This window comes from Euprymna scolopes, chromosome 18 (genome assembly GCF_053919585.1).
Source record: "Euprymna scolopes isolate OS-2025 chromosome 18, ASM5391958v1, whole genome shotgun sequence".
NCBI classification, from domain to species: domain Eukaryota; kingdom Metazoa; phylum Mollusca; class Cephalopoda; order Sepiida; family Sepiolidae; genus Euprymna; species Euprymna scolopes.
Window position 1 is genome coordinate 132,596,726 of NC_136499.1, and position 15,960 is coordinate 132,612,685.

At 34.6% G+C, this 15,960-nt stretch overlaps 1 pseudogene; it reads left to right on the forward strand.

The window, feature by feature from the left end:
- The first annotated feature begins 8,240 nt into the window (after positions 1–8,240).
- Positions 8,241–8,457, forward strand: LOC145298089 (U2 spliceosomal RNA; annotated as a pseudogene).
- The last annotated feature ends 7,503 nt before the right edge of the window (positions 8,458–15,960 follow it).

Consider the following 15,960-nt stretch of genomic DNA (forward strand, 5'->3'; position numbering starts at 1 on the left):
CTAGATTGTAAACGAAATCACCAGATTTAGCAGGAAAACCGCTAAATTGTAACACTGGTCACGTGACAGGAAGCGGTAATAAATAATTGTCCCTAAATAAAAAAAATGGCCTCTCGGTACAAAGAAATCCACCTATTTATCATAGAAAAATTAAGTATAATGTTATAATTAAAAAGAAATATATAAAAACACACGTGGATATAGTAAACATATTATACCAAAACGTGGAAGCCATCTGTCCAGTGGTTTTTTAGACAATTAATTCCGAACGAACCAACAGTTAAATTTATACATATATATATATATATATATATATATATATATATATATATATATATATATATATATATATATATAGGGTTAATATTTTCAGAGTTAAAGTAACTAATAAAGATTTCTGAGGTTGCAATATTTTCTTATTTACATTTAATTTGTCGTGTGCGTTTGTGCCCTTTACTCATTTCGCTTTAATCTTGTTTTTTTCATGTAATTTCTCTTACAAAATTGGACCCTTATTTCTTGTTTTTTTGACGTTGTGTGTGTGTTGTTTTCTTTTCTCCAAGTTTGCTAAATTCCTAACCATATTTTCCGTTGTATTCTCTAAGTTCTTTTCGCACCATTGTGGTGAGCTCTGGTTTAACACAGCACCAGAACGGGTATATGTTGGATAGCGGAGTATCAAAACGGTGATATGTACTATAAAGAGGTGTGAAACTGCATCAAACGGTTATATGTAGTATCCTGGGAGCGTATGTAAAGAGCGTAGCTGTATAACCAGCTATATATGTTTGCCTTGTGTGTGTGGGTATATATATATATATATATATATATATATATATATATATATGTGTAATATAATATAATATAAAGCTGAACGTCTGTGTGTATGTGTGTGTGTGTTTGTGTGTGTGTGGTCAGGAATAGGCTCCTATATGGTTGACTATTTAAAAGAAAAACTGATTACATATAATAATAGAAGATGTATCGAGGATCAGGGATGGGTATGTTTGACTGGCAGAACTGTGGTTCATAAAAATTGTGGGGGTCTGCGTTCGTTCCTGGCCCACAAAGTATGGAAATAAAAAATGAAATTAAAAAAAAACGTTTAAAAGGGTTTTTGATATCGATGTACATAAGTATACTTTGATAAGTATGTTTCAACTTAAATAAGGATGGTATAAAAAATTGTGGGGCCTGCGTTCGCGCCTGTACTCCATGGAAATATTGCACAAACTTTTCATATCTATTTGCGTTAGTATACTTTGATAATTATGTTCCAGTTTGAAGAAATATATATAATAAAATTAATGGGTGTTCGTTCGCGCCTGAATAGAATGCCACAAAGTTTAACAAAGTTTTTTTAAAAGAGGTGAGTGTCCACAATAACACCTTAACTTTAATATTAATTCACGTTTGTTTTTATTTATTTTTTTGAGTAGAATCATATTGTGTCAAATAAATTACCTCATAAATTCACGTTCTTATTAAAGTGAAAGCAAAAAAAAAAAAAGTCTTAACTTTTGACAATTCTCGACACAAATTTTGCATAAATCTGTTTTTACCTTCTCCACTTGCACGTGGCACACTTTTGAAAAAAGATAAATAGATAAATAACAAAAAAATAAGAACGTTACCTGTTATCGTGTCAAAAGAAAGAAAAAAAATCCTGCTCACGTGATTACCTGTCTTTTCAAAAACATTTACATTACCTGTTTATTTTTATTTATATATCTGTTTAAGCTTTTTTTTGTCGGTGTACTAGAAGGAATTCAGTTGATTACAACCCTTTCTACGTGTTCTTAAATTACAATAGTACAACCCTGCAATACTACACTGTTCTACACTACGGCGCAATACTACACCGTCCAATACTGTAAAACTGAAACGAAGCTGTTCTGTTTTAAAAAGGCGCCATTTTCTTCTTATTCCTATTTATATCGATTCTTTGCTTTAATAAACTAAAGTAATTACGTGTTTACTTTTTTTAATATCCCATTTTGCTGTTTCAGATTATTTTACTAAAGTAAGTAAAGCTTCATTATTTTTCAAAACTGTTTTTGTTTTTTTGTTTTTCGATATTTCGTCGAGATTATTTAGTGATAGTGCTTAGCAGAAAAGCCAATAAACGGCTACCCGAAAAAATAAATATACAAGAAATAAATGTTACCATAGTCAATAAAAGTTCAGTTCATGTTTTTTTTTTGTTTTGAAATAGTTTTTAATGCTCTTTACTTGAAACAATTTCAGCGAACCGAAATTAAAACGAAAGTTGAGACGATAACTACTTAAATGAATTTTTATATAAACTATAAATGCCATGATCGAATATTCCTCAAGCACAAAATAACGGAAAACATTAAAATATGTTTATAAATATTCCTTACGTTGACGGAACTCTCTTAAATTGTTAACACAGAATGCTCAGGTACCACTCCTTAAAATTGAAAACGGGGCTCTCCATTTCAAAGTCGCTGCCATTTGGATTTTTTTAAAACCGGTTCGTGAATCAAAAAAAACAAAAAAAAATTTACAAACTACTTAAAAATACAAACCAATTAACTTTTCTACCGTAAAAGTAACTTTTATTGACTATGGTAACATTTATTTCTTGTATATTTATATTATTATATATATAACGTTTTGTCTTTGTAAGGAAACATCATTTAGTTGGTCACTCTTGGCTACGAATGGAAACAAAGTTGATATAAAAAATATATTTTCGCGAAAATTATCTTTACTTTCATCATATTTTGCTTAGGGTAAAATTTTTGTGTATTAAAACCTATCTCTTTACAACCCCCTCCTTTTCATAACCTATCATACTTTCATTAATCACAGTCCATTTTCTATAGGCTTTTTCGAACCCAGTCAACCACGGGTACTTCTGCTAGTATATATATATATATACATATATATATATATATAAATATATATATACATATATATATATAACAGATGTGTGTGTTTTATAATGAGTGTATTTTAACTTATTAGTGTAACCGTTATGATATGTGATTAATCTAGTGTACTCTATTGGGTGTTGATGTGTGTATATATACATTAACAATTTATAGATATCGTTCTTGGTTGGAGCATCAGCAAAAACAAACCTAAAATCTACCTTCCATGCGTCCTTTCTATGCGTCCTGAAATTAAATGTGTTTCTCCTCGAAAGTGAAAACGCTCAGACGGAAATTATAGTTTGATAAAATCATTTATTTTTTGCTGGGTTCTTTTTCAGAGTTTCCAAGCTTGGTATACAATTACACTTTTTTAAGTCGCCCCCATTTGATATCCATGGGCGCCCTGTCATAAACGCCCATCCGTTTGCTAACGTGTGGCGTATCGAACTGCTTTCCCTCCTCACTACTACTCTAGATATCAAATCTATATTTTTTATTACGTCATCACTATACGTAGCGTAAGGATACTTGCTGGACTTTTGTCACATATATTTGCTTATATTATTGCTAGCTTTAATTCTATCTGTAAAATTGAAATCAAATTAAACTTCCTGAGAACTATTAAATGTAAATATTTCAACTTAACTTTTCACATCTTTTAAATATTTTATCTCACAATCGTCTTTTACCAATCATTATAATCGACTATTATAATTTCATCATAATTATCGAACATTTTAATAGTTTCCCGTTTTTTTTTTTTCGGTAGACTACCAACATAATACACACAAACAAATTGTCCTTTATATATGAATAGATATGAGACACATATATATGGAAAGACCCCAGCAAAGAAAAAAAAAAGTTAATAACGAAAGGGAAATAATTCCATTTTTAAACGGTGAATTTTTAAGTAAAGGGAGGAATTCAGTTGATTACTTTTTAATAGTTTACCGTTTTTTTTCGGTAGACTAACAACATAATACACGCAAACAAATTGTCCTTTATATATGAATAGATATGAGACACATATATATGGAAAGACCCCAGCAAAGAAAAAAATTCCAAGAATGAAAAGCAGGCTGATATGCATGATGGTGCCTACGTAAAATTGTTGCTTTCCTACGGGTAAGACATTCTCCCTTTCAAACTATTTTTATTATCCTTCGATTCCCCCCTTTTTTGAATTCGCACTGCGCGAAAAGATTGGTTCCTTTGTTTAATTTGTTTCTTTTTGATATTTCGGAATATAAAAAAGGCCAATCTCTTTTCGAGGGACAATTTATCAAATATATGCATGAGAATTGATGGTGAACAGAGCAGAGAAAAGCCACAAAAAATGATGTATACCCGTATAAAGGCGTCTTTGTGTTTCGTTTGCATGTTTTGTGTGTGTGGGTATGGGTGTGTGTGTGTGCGTGTGTTTGAATGGTGCTTCGGCACATAAAAATCACTCTTAGGCTTTTTTCTGATCACTCACCTTTTACGAGGAAAACCACCGCGAGAAAATTTTTGAAAGTTAATTTTTTTTTAATTAAATATAGGGGTTTCTCAAAAGAATCTACATATCGTTATTCAATTTATAGGTACGTGCAAAATTAATGACGCCAAAATGTAAAAACATTTGGTTTCTTCATGTATTAATTCACCGAAATGGAGGAAATACACCACTTTAAATGAAATTTTCAATATATATATATATATATATATATATATATATATATATATATATATATATATATATATATATATATATAGTCTTGAAATTTTCTTTAAAACCATAAATAATGTCCTACGTTGAAATAATATTTTGTCAGTAAGTTAATTAATTTCTCGTGCTGCTTAATAGCACCAATGTTTTTAAAGAGATCATCAGTCGTTTACCATAAAACATTGTTTCGTGGATTTAAAAATAGAACAGTACATTAAATCATGGCTCACAGCAGTGATTATCAAACACCACCTCTCTTAAAACGCATAAAAAAGATATTTTTGTTACTATATCTAGTTTTTTCTCCAGTTAAATTTACGCTAATTAATTCGTGTTATTTAAAAAAGTATGTATTACCTGTGTCTTCCATCCCTATCACTACAAATTAATGTGTATATTTACAAACTATTGTTTATATATTGTGTTTGCTTCAATACATGCCACTCCTTATCACCCCTTCTTTTTTATCAGTATTATTTTTATATATTTACAAAACTTATTTACTCGTAGTATGTCTATACTTATTAGTTAGTACATTCTCTCTAATTATTAGCTATTAAAATTTTACAATATATATATATATATATATAAATATTTATGAAATTAAAATAATGTAAATATGCACATTATATATATATATATATATTTATATATATATATGTGTGTGTGCTTTTGTGCGTGTGTGTGCGTATGTGTGAGTGTGTGTGTGTGCGTGTGTGTGTACAAGATAGTTTGCTTTCTTGAAGCATTGCTAGTAAAATATGAAGAAGTATATAATATACCAAAACAAGACTAACAATAACACACAGTATTATGATATATGATTATTAGTAATTAATTAAGCTATTACTAAGACATTAAATACGTGAAAAAAATAATATAAAATATAATTAAGCTGAATAAATGAATATAAAATAAAGCTAAACTTAAAATAAAAACGTGGAAAAAATAAACCGAGACGGAATAAAATATATAATACTATATAAACAGGACCCTTATTACAAAAATACATACATCCGCATATATCAGCTTATATATGTGTGTGTATGTGTGTATATAGAAAAAGTCTGTACATAAATAAATGATAAAAAGGTCTGTTGCCAAGGTCGCTGGAAAGATGGTGGGATCCTTCTACCGCTCCAGAAGATATCTCACTACTGATGCAATTCTCTATCTATATAAAAGCCAAGTACGTCCAAGGATGGAATACTGTTGCCATATCTGGGCAGGAGCTGCCAAAAACAGCCTATCATGCCTTGACAGAGTACAAAATAGACTTCGTGGTTTAGTGCGGGATGCCCTTTTCTCTACCCTGCAACCCCTCTCCCACAGAAGAGACGTTGCGAGCCTATCCTTGTCCTATCGTTATTTTCATGGCAGGTGCTCGTCTGAACTCCAATCCCTGGTCCCCCCTCGCCAATCTTTCACGAAAAACACCCGTCTAGCTGAATCCACTGTGAAAAATTTCCCCCACTCTTTATCTGTGCCTAAATCAAAACGTGGATTCCATGAACAAAGCTTCTTTCTTAGAACTGCACGCCTGTGGAACTCTGTTCCGTCTGCCTGCTTCCCTCCGGACTACAACTTGGATGTCTTCAAGTCTAATGTTAACAAATTCCTAATGAACCGCCCCCTTAAGTAAACACTTCATCAAATCTCCACACTAACGTAATGTACTTGCAATAACCCTTATCCCTGAGTGGCTTCCGGGCCTTGATAAGTGGTGATCACTGTGTAAAAAAAAAGGTCTATATTCAATGATGTTTCTATATTTTCGTTTATTTATTTCAGCTTATTAAATTTTCAATTCTTGACAGCATCTCTTTCCTAACACAGAATCATTTATGTGGTAGGGTCCACCTAATTAGCATACGTGGAGTGACAACGATATCAGTATGGTTGAAACTGTAAAGACGGGAGAGACCCAACGAGAGACTCAGAGAGACAACGAAATCGATAGTCGATCACTACCCAGTCGACACCTTCTCCAGAGACGGTCTCCCCATCAATATACCAATGGACTCTATGTAAATATTGTATATACTTTCTTGCTCTCAACGTATATGGGTTCTGGATATGACCTTAAACTATATCCGATGGTGAGTCACCCTTCAATTGCCATTGCTCCAAGGCCCACTCTGACCTGGACTGATAGTACCTGTTCGGGTCCCAACTATAGGTTAAATAGAAACCGAATTGAAAAAAAAAGCAAATATATTCTATTAAAAAAATCTTTAAAATCAATGGATTCGGCATAAATAACCTGAATAGGGTTGATGTGCCGTAAAACAAAAACAACCAAGCAAAATCAATACATCTGTTCTACTTTACTTTTCTGTTGTAGTTATTTACCAGATGTGTTCAGTCGAGTTTCAACACTAACACAGAATCATTCATGTAATTATTATTGCGTGCAAGCGACTCTATAAGTCACTCCGTCGGTCGGTGGGTCGGTGGGTCGGCTGTCGACTGTCCGTAACACTTTTGTGCTTGGCCTTTTTGGTTAAGATCAAAGGTCTGTTGTTAATAGATGCTGTTTTTAGATTTTTAAGCTTTTCTTGCCCTTTTGGCCAAGATCTTGTGCCTAAGTTTGTTTACAAATGCTAATTTTTTGCATTTATTTTTTAAATTTTTTCATTATTTAATTGTACAATTTTTTCGTTACGGAAATAAACTATATAAACAAGATCAAAGTGTAGTATCTGTTCTGTCAGATACTGCAATCCAAGACCATATGTGGGGGAAACCCCACATATAAGATCTTGGTCAATGTGGGGGCAACCGTTCATACCAATTGTCACTATCCAGCTCCCGTATTCCCCAGGGAGTTGGTCCCCCAGTCCCCCTTCACTCCTCACATTAAAAATCGGTCTTGTGCCTAATTTGGTCGTTGGGGGAGCAAATAAATACCAACCACACATATAAGACCTTGGTCAATGTAGGGGCAACCCTTCATACCAATTGTCACTATCCAGCTCCCCTACCCCTCGGGTAGCTCGTCTCAATTTCCAATTCACTCCTCACATTAAAAATCGGCCTTGTTCCTAATTTGCTCGGTGGGGGAGCAAATAAATACCCTTTTCTTGGCCTTTTTTCCAAGATCAAAGTGTAGTATCTGTTCCGGTAGACCAAGTAAAACTATATATTGGGGCAACCCCACATATAAGATCTTGGTCAATGTAGGGGCAACCCTTCATACCAATTGTCACTATCCAGCTCCCCTACTCCCCTGGGAGTTGGTCCCCATTTCCCCTTCACTTCTCACATTAAAAATCGGCATTTTGATTAATTTGGGCGGTGGGGGAGCAAATAAATACCAACCACACATATAAGATCTTGGTCAATGTAGGGGCAACCCTTCATACCAATTGTCACTATCCAGCTCTCCTACTCCCCTGGGAGTTGGTCCCCATTTCCCCTTCACTTCTCACATTAAAAATCGGCATTTTGATTAATTTGGGCGGTGGGGGAGCAAATAAATACCAACCACACATATAAGACCTTGGTCAATGTAGGGGCAAGCCTTCATACCAATTGTCACTATCCAGCTCCCCTACTCCCCTTAACTCTTCACATTAAAAATCGGCCTTTTGCCTAATTTGCTCGGTAGAAGAGTAAATAAATACCCTTTTTCTTGCCCTTATGGCCAAGATCAAAGTGTAGTATCTGTTCTTACTACATGCTGTACTTATGTTTGTAACTTTTCCATGGCCACATAGCTAAGATCAAAGTGTAGTATCTGTTCTTAATAGATACTGCATTTACATTTGTAACTTTTCCTTTGCAATGGAAGGGGAAACCCTTTCATGCTAAAGCATTTTAATCGCATGCAAGTCACTCCATCGTTCGGTCTGTAACACATTTACATTTTTTTTCAAGCAAGGGGTATGGGACCTATGTTTTCAATGGGTCCGACTGTCCGTTAGTCCAGATGATTGATAGATAACCGTCCATTAGTTTTTCCTGAATGTTTTATTTATTTATTTAAGTCATTTCAGCCCATTTTTCGGTCAATTTAGTTTATCTTTTAGAATTTCATGTGAATCCTACATTCACGCATTCATTCATTACACGAGAGCACGCGACTAATGGCTATCGACCTTGTTAATATATTCTGTTCTGACTCATTGGGAGAATAGATACTCATCAAGTTTTAAATAAAATAAAAGACATATGGGCATTATTAAAAAAATGTGAAAAAAATAGAAGAGCAGTTGCAATTTTGTTCTTCGTTATGCAAATTAGATCCTAATGTAAAGTCAGAACTCCATACCAACGTAATAATATAATGTGGTCATATTGTTAGAATTTACACCAAAAATAGCTAATATATTGTTTTATTAATTCTCGAGTTCGACAAAATAAACCCGAAGAAAGTAGGAGGTAACATCGACCGAAACGTAAAAATAACACTCAAGATGAGAACAGTCGTCCGATTAATCCAAATAATATGAATAACTAATCCTCATTTCAGAAATGTCAAAACTTCAGAAATTTTTCAAATAGTACAATTTTCATAAATCTTAATTTAGTAGAAATTACTGCTTTAAAAATGTGTAGTGTTATCTATAATTTTTTTTTTATTACATTTTCACCCCAAACAAGGCACATTGCCACTTTGGTGTAGGGGGCTACTATCAGGGGAAACATCTACTGGGGTACTATGTAGGGATTAGGGCAGCGAGATGTTGGTTCACGTTGCACTTGAACTTATGCATGTCAGTACAGTTGGGGAAGCAGTGACCCGGAATGGAATTCCAAAGTCTAGCAGTTCTGGGGAAGAAACTACTGGAGTAGAAGGATCTTTTGCATCTAGGGATCTCTACAGTGTGGGGGTGGGATTTTGCAGCTTGTCGGGTCTGTCGAGGGTGTTCACGTCGTGGGGGCACAAGTGCTTGCAGTTCTTCAGAGCATTCACCATATAAATATTACTTGTTTGTTCAAATGTATGTATGTATTTGTGTATGTCTGTCTGTCTAAAACTTTCGACAGAGGCGACGGATTTTCACGAGATCGATATCGTTTTGAAGCACGACCCTTCGAATGACAAATATCGAAAAATTGGCTAAAAACAATTATTCTTTCACCTCAACTGGCTACTTTTCTACAAGGAAGAGTCGCTTTTTTCGCCGAAATTTTCGAAAGGCATCCCTCTTTTTGATTGACTAGCCTTAATTTAAATCTTCCGCTTTGGCGATGGACGCAACGGCAAAAACGTCACTTTTTTTCACGTTCTTTTCCTATTTCGCGGCGCGGGTTTGAGCTTACCTGTCTACTACCATTTTTTTTTTGCTCAGCACACACCTCCAAACACCTGGGTAACACCGAACACCCAGGCTAGTTTATTATTAAAAATGTTTGTTTTCACCCCCCCCCCCAATAAAAGCAAGTGTTCATGCTGAATGCGGACAGAGTTTTTATTTTAAATGAGATTTTCTTAATTTGGTTGTTAGGCGAAATTATATAAAAGTTATAAAACATCCACAACTCTTCATGTAAAGATCTGATTTCTAAATAAAAACGTTATTACTCCAGCATAATGTATATTTCGTATAAGCACAGAATACAAAAATATATGATCTTCTAACTGAATTTCTATGTGGTATTTAAAAGAATGTTAAAAGTATTTTATTCAATGAATTTTCAAGTATGAGGTGTCTTCAATAAGTTTCCACGCGTTTTATACAGGCATTTAAAATTGTTCTAGACAACACTGAGAATTCAGTATTCCTATATATCTTATGAGATGACTGAATAATTTTCATGATTTCAGATTCAAATGAACAACTACAGCGGTAATTGGTATATACCCTTATAAAGCCTGATCGTCACAGATGGTGAATTTCCAAAATGCAATTTGGGCGTTGGAAAAACGATATGAAATAAAATTCTGTTTAAAACTTGGAAAAACGTAGGAAATTCTTCAGACTGCTTTTGGATCATCTTGCACGAATCTAGCATCAGTTTTTTATTGCCATAAAAGACTCAAGGAAGGCAGGGAGTCTGTGATGAATGCTGAGATGTGTGGCAAGAGTAATAGTGTCAGAACACTAGAGTTGATTGGCCAAATAAAGAATTTCATAAATAAGGACGGTTGCGAGTGTTTATAGAAACAATACGTGCACACTTTGATGTCAATGTGGAAACTGCACACGCAATTATTGGCAAGGAACTGAAGATGCAAGAGAAAAGAGTGCTCAGTTCACAGCTCTATCCTTGTCACGTACTATTTGATAAAGATAGGCATCAAACAGTTCACATCCTTCCTATAGTCCATGTAATGTGCATCCAGGAGACAAGCGCCCGCGTGTTTGTGTGTTGTGTGGGTGCGTAAGAGAGACGGACGAAAAGAAAAGACTTACCCCGGGGCCGGCTCGGCGTCGCCGACCGAAAATAGAGAAAGAAAGATCAAGATGGCGGCCGCCGTCTTTTGTAAAGGCTAATATCTCGCAAAGTCACATGAATTATCGCAATATGCAAATTTAGCCGGCCTGCAACAGCCATAAAAGCGGGTGATTGAAAGTCCATTCTATAACCTCAAGGAAAACCTTAAAGGCTGTCGTATGAGACAATTGAGATGAAAAAGGCGGTAACAAGGGTCATTGAGACGCTCACTCAAAAGGACTTCAATGGGTACTTCCACAAGTTGTTGGAACGGTACAAGTGCCTTGCAGCCGGATGAGATCACTTCTAAAGTGGTTAGAGTTTCATGTATGAACTATCAATAAAAGTGCCCATTCGAATAAAATCTGGGAACTTATTGAACGTCATTAACGTTTTATTTTGTTGCATTACTGAGTTTCGTAAATGTATTTGTTTTTATTTTTCCAAAAGCTTTCGCGAGAAAACTAAAATCCCAAAGTGCCTAATCTTTACTGACGATAGTCTACATTACTCTTGTGGAACTGAAAACTCACGGTATTTCATGATTCACAATTGCTTTCCACACCCATCGCGTAATCACTTAACAGACAATAAACATATTCAATGTATTCTTTATCGCTTTAGTTGCGTCCTATAAACAAAACAAAAGAGAGGAATGGGGAAAGTTCGACCTAGTGAAAAAGAAGGGCGAAATGGTGTAGACATATTGATCTCATAAACAGACCAGAAAGGGGCATTGCAATTTTTCAGCCTTAATGGAATCGAATGCTTCTACTGACCCACTATCCTGAACCCAGCGTGATTTCGTTACTAATAAAAGACCTGCTTTGCTTTTTGACACCTGCTTCATACACGGACCCAACCTTCGAATCTCTCCCTCTAACCCCAAACACGGTCTACGCCTTCTCTTCGTCATCTTCTTACATCTCCTCCTCTTTTTCTCCTCGTGGCAACGCGCCAGAAGAATACTTAGCTGTCAATCGAATGTTATGCTCATCAGGTTGCAGCTAACAAACACCTGCTTTAGAATGATGTGGCGAAAGGCCTTCTTCCATCCGGCATTTTATGGTCTCTCGAAAATAACTAAATGCGCAAAATCGCGTGATCTCATTCGTAAATAATGCGTAACTCGTTTCTGTTTACAACTCACGAATAGAAAAGGATGGCTTATCTTGGTCTATATCCATTTAGTTATGTGTAGGGTTCTGACAACAGCATATTCTTTCCTTTATTTTGACTCTCCAGTGTATATCCGAGACAGTTAGACAAAATTAATCAACCGAGAACCACATCACTCTACATAAAAAAAACATAAGATATCAATGGATATATACCTGAGAATCAAAACAAGGAAACGAATATCGCTGTTGTCATACGTGAGTATATTTATTTATGTTTATATTCAGGATTGGCTCCTAAAAATGAACTGATATTATGAATTGAAAAACAGATTTGTAAGGCGTAAGTGATTTTAATGTGTATTATATTTAATCACATTTATTGTTTTCAAGACTGCAAAAAGGGGATGGAATTCTATCTTAAAAATTCAGAGGTTTTTGATTTTACCAGCCACTCATTTTCTTTATTTTATAAACACGTACGGGTGTTTCTATTTTTTTTTTCATTGGTCATTTGACACACCTCTCTCAAGCAAAGGCTTAGCAGTGTTTTGTATGATAGGGATTTTTTATTGTTGGTTGATTGTTTCTGTCTTACGGCATATCAACCCTTTTCGTGTTATTTAATGCCGAATCCAAAGATTTTGATGAACTTTTTTTAATAGAACATATTTATTGTTTTCGAATCGGTTTCTATTTAACCCATAGTTGAGACCCTAACAGGTACTACCACTCCAGGTCAGAGTGGACCTGGGAGCAATGGTAATTAAAGGGTGGCTCCACACTCCCCAAAGCCCGCAATCTGAGGGCTCACCACTGGATATAGTTTAAAGTCATATCCAGGGCCGTTCGTATTTTTGAGCTGAACGTATAAGTTGATAAAATCTATGCATTTTCTTTGATTAGTTGACATTTGCGATTTTATTTATTTATTTTTTGTTATGGTGTTTTTTTATTCATTAACGTCATTTACTTCGTTACTTTCTTTATTTTTATATAGATACTAGCAAGCCGATACGCTTAAATATGATGTTTTAATTCATGCAGACTATGTATTTATTCTTATAGCGACAATTCCATACTGATTATTATTTTGAACCTAATACATAGTTTTAGGAGATCAAAACTTTATATATATATATATATATATATATATATATATATATATATATATATATGACTTGGGTGCCATCGGCTAGAATCGAAAGCAAATATTATACTCTCCAACCTTATGCTTTAGCCTCTGAACCGCACCCATATTCATGTACACACGCACACACACACATAGACACACACACACACATAGACACACACACACACACACATATATATATATATATATATATATATATATATAAGAACAAGTGGTTAATAAAACATGTTAAAAAAAACTTTGAAATGAGTTAAAAACATATTTAATTTTAAAAATGAAACACTAAATAAATGGATAGTCCTTAATCCGCGGAGTTTCGAAGAAATACTTTCCTTCTTATCAGAATGTAGGATTTAGCAAAATGCGTGATCGGATTTTGCTTGCAAAAGTATTAAATGAAACTACAAGCATGTCATAGATCTTACTTGATAACAAAAAGTTAAGCAGAGGGAATATGGTGAAAACAAAAGTGATTTCACGTGAATGGATAGTCTGGCGAAGGGTAAAATTTCCAATGACGGAAAAATCCATAGATGCAGAATCCAAGAAAGTTAGTTAAATTTCCATTCGCACAATAAAATCCAAGGGAACCACGTAATTGGAAGATGATCTAAAGTAATCGAAAAGGCAGAAATCTGTGGAATCATTCACAAATAGGTACAAGGAAATGGGAAAGAATTCCAATATATTATTAAAAGAAAGATAAAATGTGCGTAAAAAGAAACGGAACAAATATACTGCTCGACTGTCGAGGCAAGATTGAATTAAGCAAAATGGGTGAAGAAGGGAAAAGAAGGGAGGAGAAAAAAGATGAACGGTTATCGGATTAATTTTAAAATACAAAAACCAATGTCAAAATGACCCAGACAAGATAACGTTAATGGCGCCAAAATTTTAAGCAAAAATGAGGTCAACTGAAATTTACAAGTGCTAGGATTCATCAGGCATATGCGAGGAGTTGTGGTTGTCTCGTATTTTTATATACGCACATTCTATTGAGTTTTTAGTAAGCCAATCAGTTATCTAGTTTCCACCGCACCCTTCTTAATCAGCCAAGGAGCAGGCACTTACAGGACAAAAGCCCATTTGTCCTCCGATTCAGTCCTTTCTTTGTGTTTGGTATTTTAGCGGGTAGCGTAGATATCTATCATTCTATCCTATTTTAAACTAGGTTAAATATGTGTTTTTTAATGTTAGTTTATATATATCTATTTATATATATATATATATATATATATATATATATGATAATTTATGTATATGTATGTTTTTTATTTATTTATTTTCTATTGTTATTGTAAATTTGAAAGTTATTTTGTATCGCTGTCCTAGAATAAATTCATATATATATATGTGTGTGTGGTGTGTGTGTGTGTATGTGTGTGTGGAGTTTGCAGCAGGGCAGTAAGATAGAGAGAATGAAGTGGGAAAGACGTAACAGTGTGAACAGCAGGAGTAGAAAGCAGACGAAAATGTATTCCCGCTCGCCGGTGACATCCTGTATAAATGTGTCTATAAAAAAAGGAAGTTTAAAGTATTTCATTTATTTATTTGAGATTGTCAATGGGGTCGACGGACAAGAGGAAGAACGAAATGAGAACGCCTTGTATAACGTTACACAATTATCGATTTCGATTATGATTCAAATTCTTTATAAACTTTTAACTATTTGAATATAAAATGGCTATTTTGCTCCGATTACCGTAAAAATACAGCTTAAACACATATATTTCCACAAACTTAAAACACAAACTTATGAAGGTCTGATTTTAAGATTTTAGCTTTACTGAAATTTTAACTAAATGAATATTATTATTTTATTATTACTACGAACCGGTGAAAGTCTTTCTCAAAACAAAAAATAATTAAAAGAATCGCTTTTGGCATCAGATTATAGGCATAATTTTCTCTGATACCGATTCCCAACACCTACAGAGTAGAGATCCCTAAATGTGTGAAAGCCTTTTAGTCTAATTGTTTTTTTTTCATTTGGATTGCTAGACTTTGGAATTCTCTTTCGAGTCCATATTTCCCTTACTGTGTAACATAGTGCATATGAGCGGGTAGGAAAATATCAGCGAAAATGGCTGGCTTGCGAAGTAGTAACTGAAAAACGCACATATGCAAATTGGGTTATGTAAACAAGAATGAGAAGGGAAAAAAGAGAAATAGGAGGCCACGGGCTCAGAGCAGAAAGAAAGTCGACGTCAAAAAAAATGGACGTGTAAAAGCGAAGAGGAGAATAAGCCAGCTGTAGTCGGATTGCTATAGGAGAAGCAAAGTGGACGTCGAAAACAATGGACGTTTAAATTAAATACGGGAATGGGTCGGCTGTAGTCGGCATGCTGTAGGAGAAGCAAATTGAACGTCGAAGAGAACTGATGTGTAAAGTCAAAGACGAGAAAGAACTGGTTGTAGTAGGCATGCCATAGGAAAAGCAAAGTGGACGTCGAATAGAATGGAGCGTAAAGTCAAAGACGAGAATGGGCAGGCTGTAGTCGGCGTGCCCTAGGAGAAGGAAATTGAACGTCGAAAAGAATGGGCGTATAAAGTCAGACGATAATGGGCAGGCTGTAGTCGGCATGCTGTAGGAGAAGCAAAGTGGATGTCGTAGAGAATGGACGTGTAAAGTCAAAAACGACAATGGGCAGGCTGTAGTCGGCATGGTGTGGGAGAAGCAAAGTGGACGTC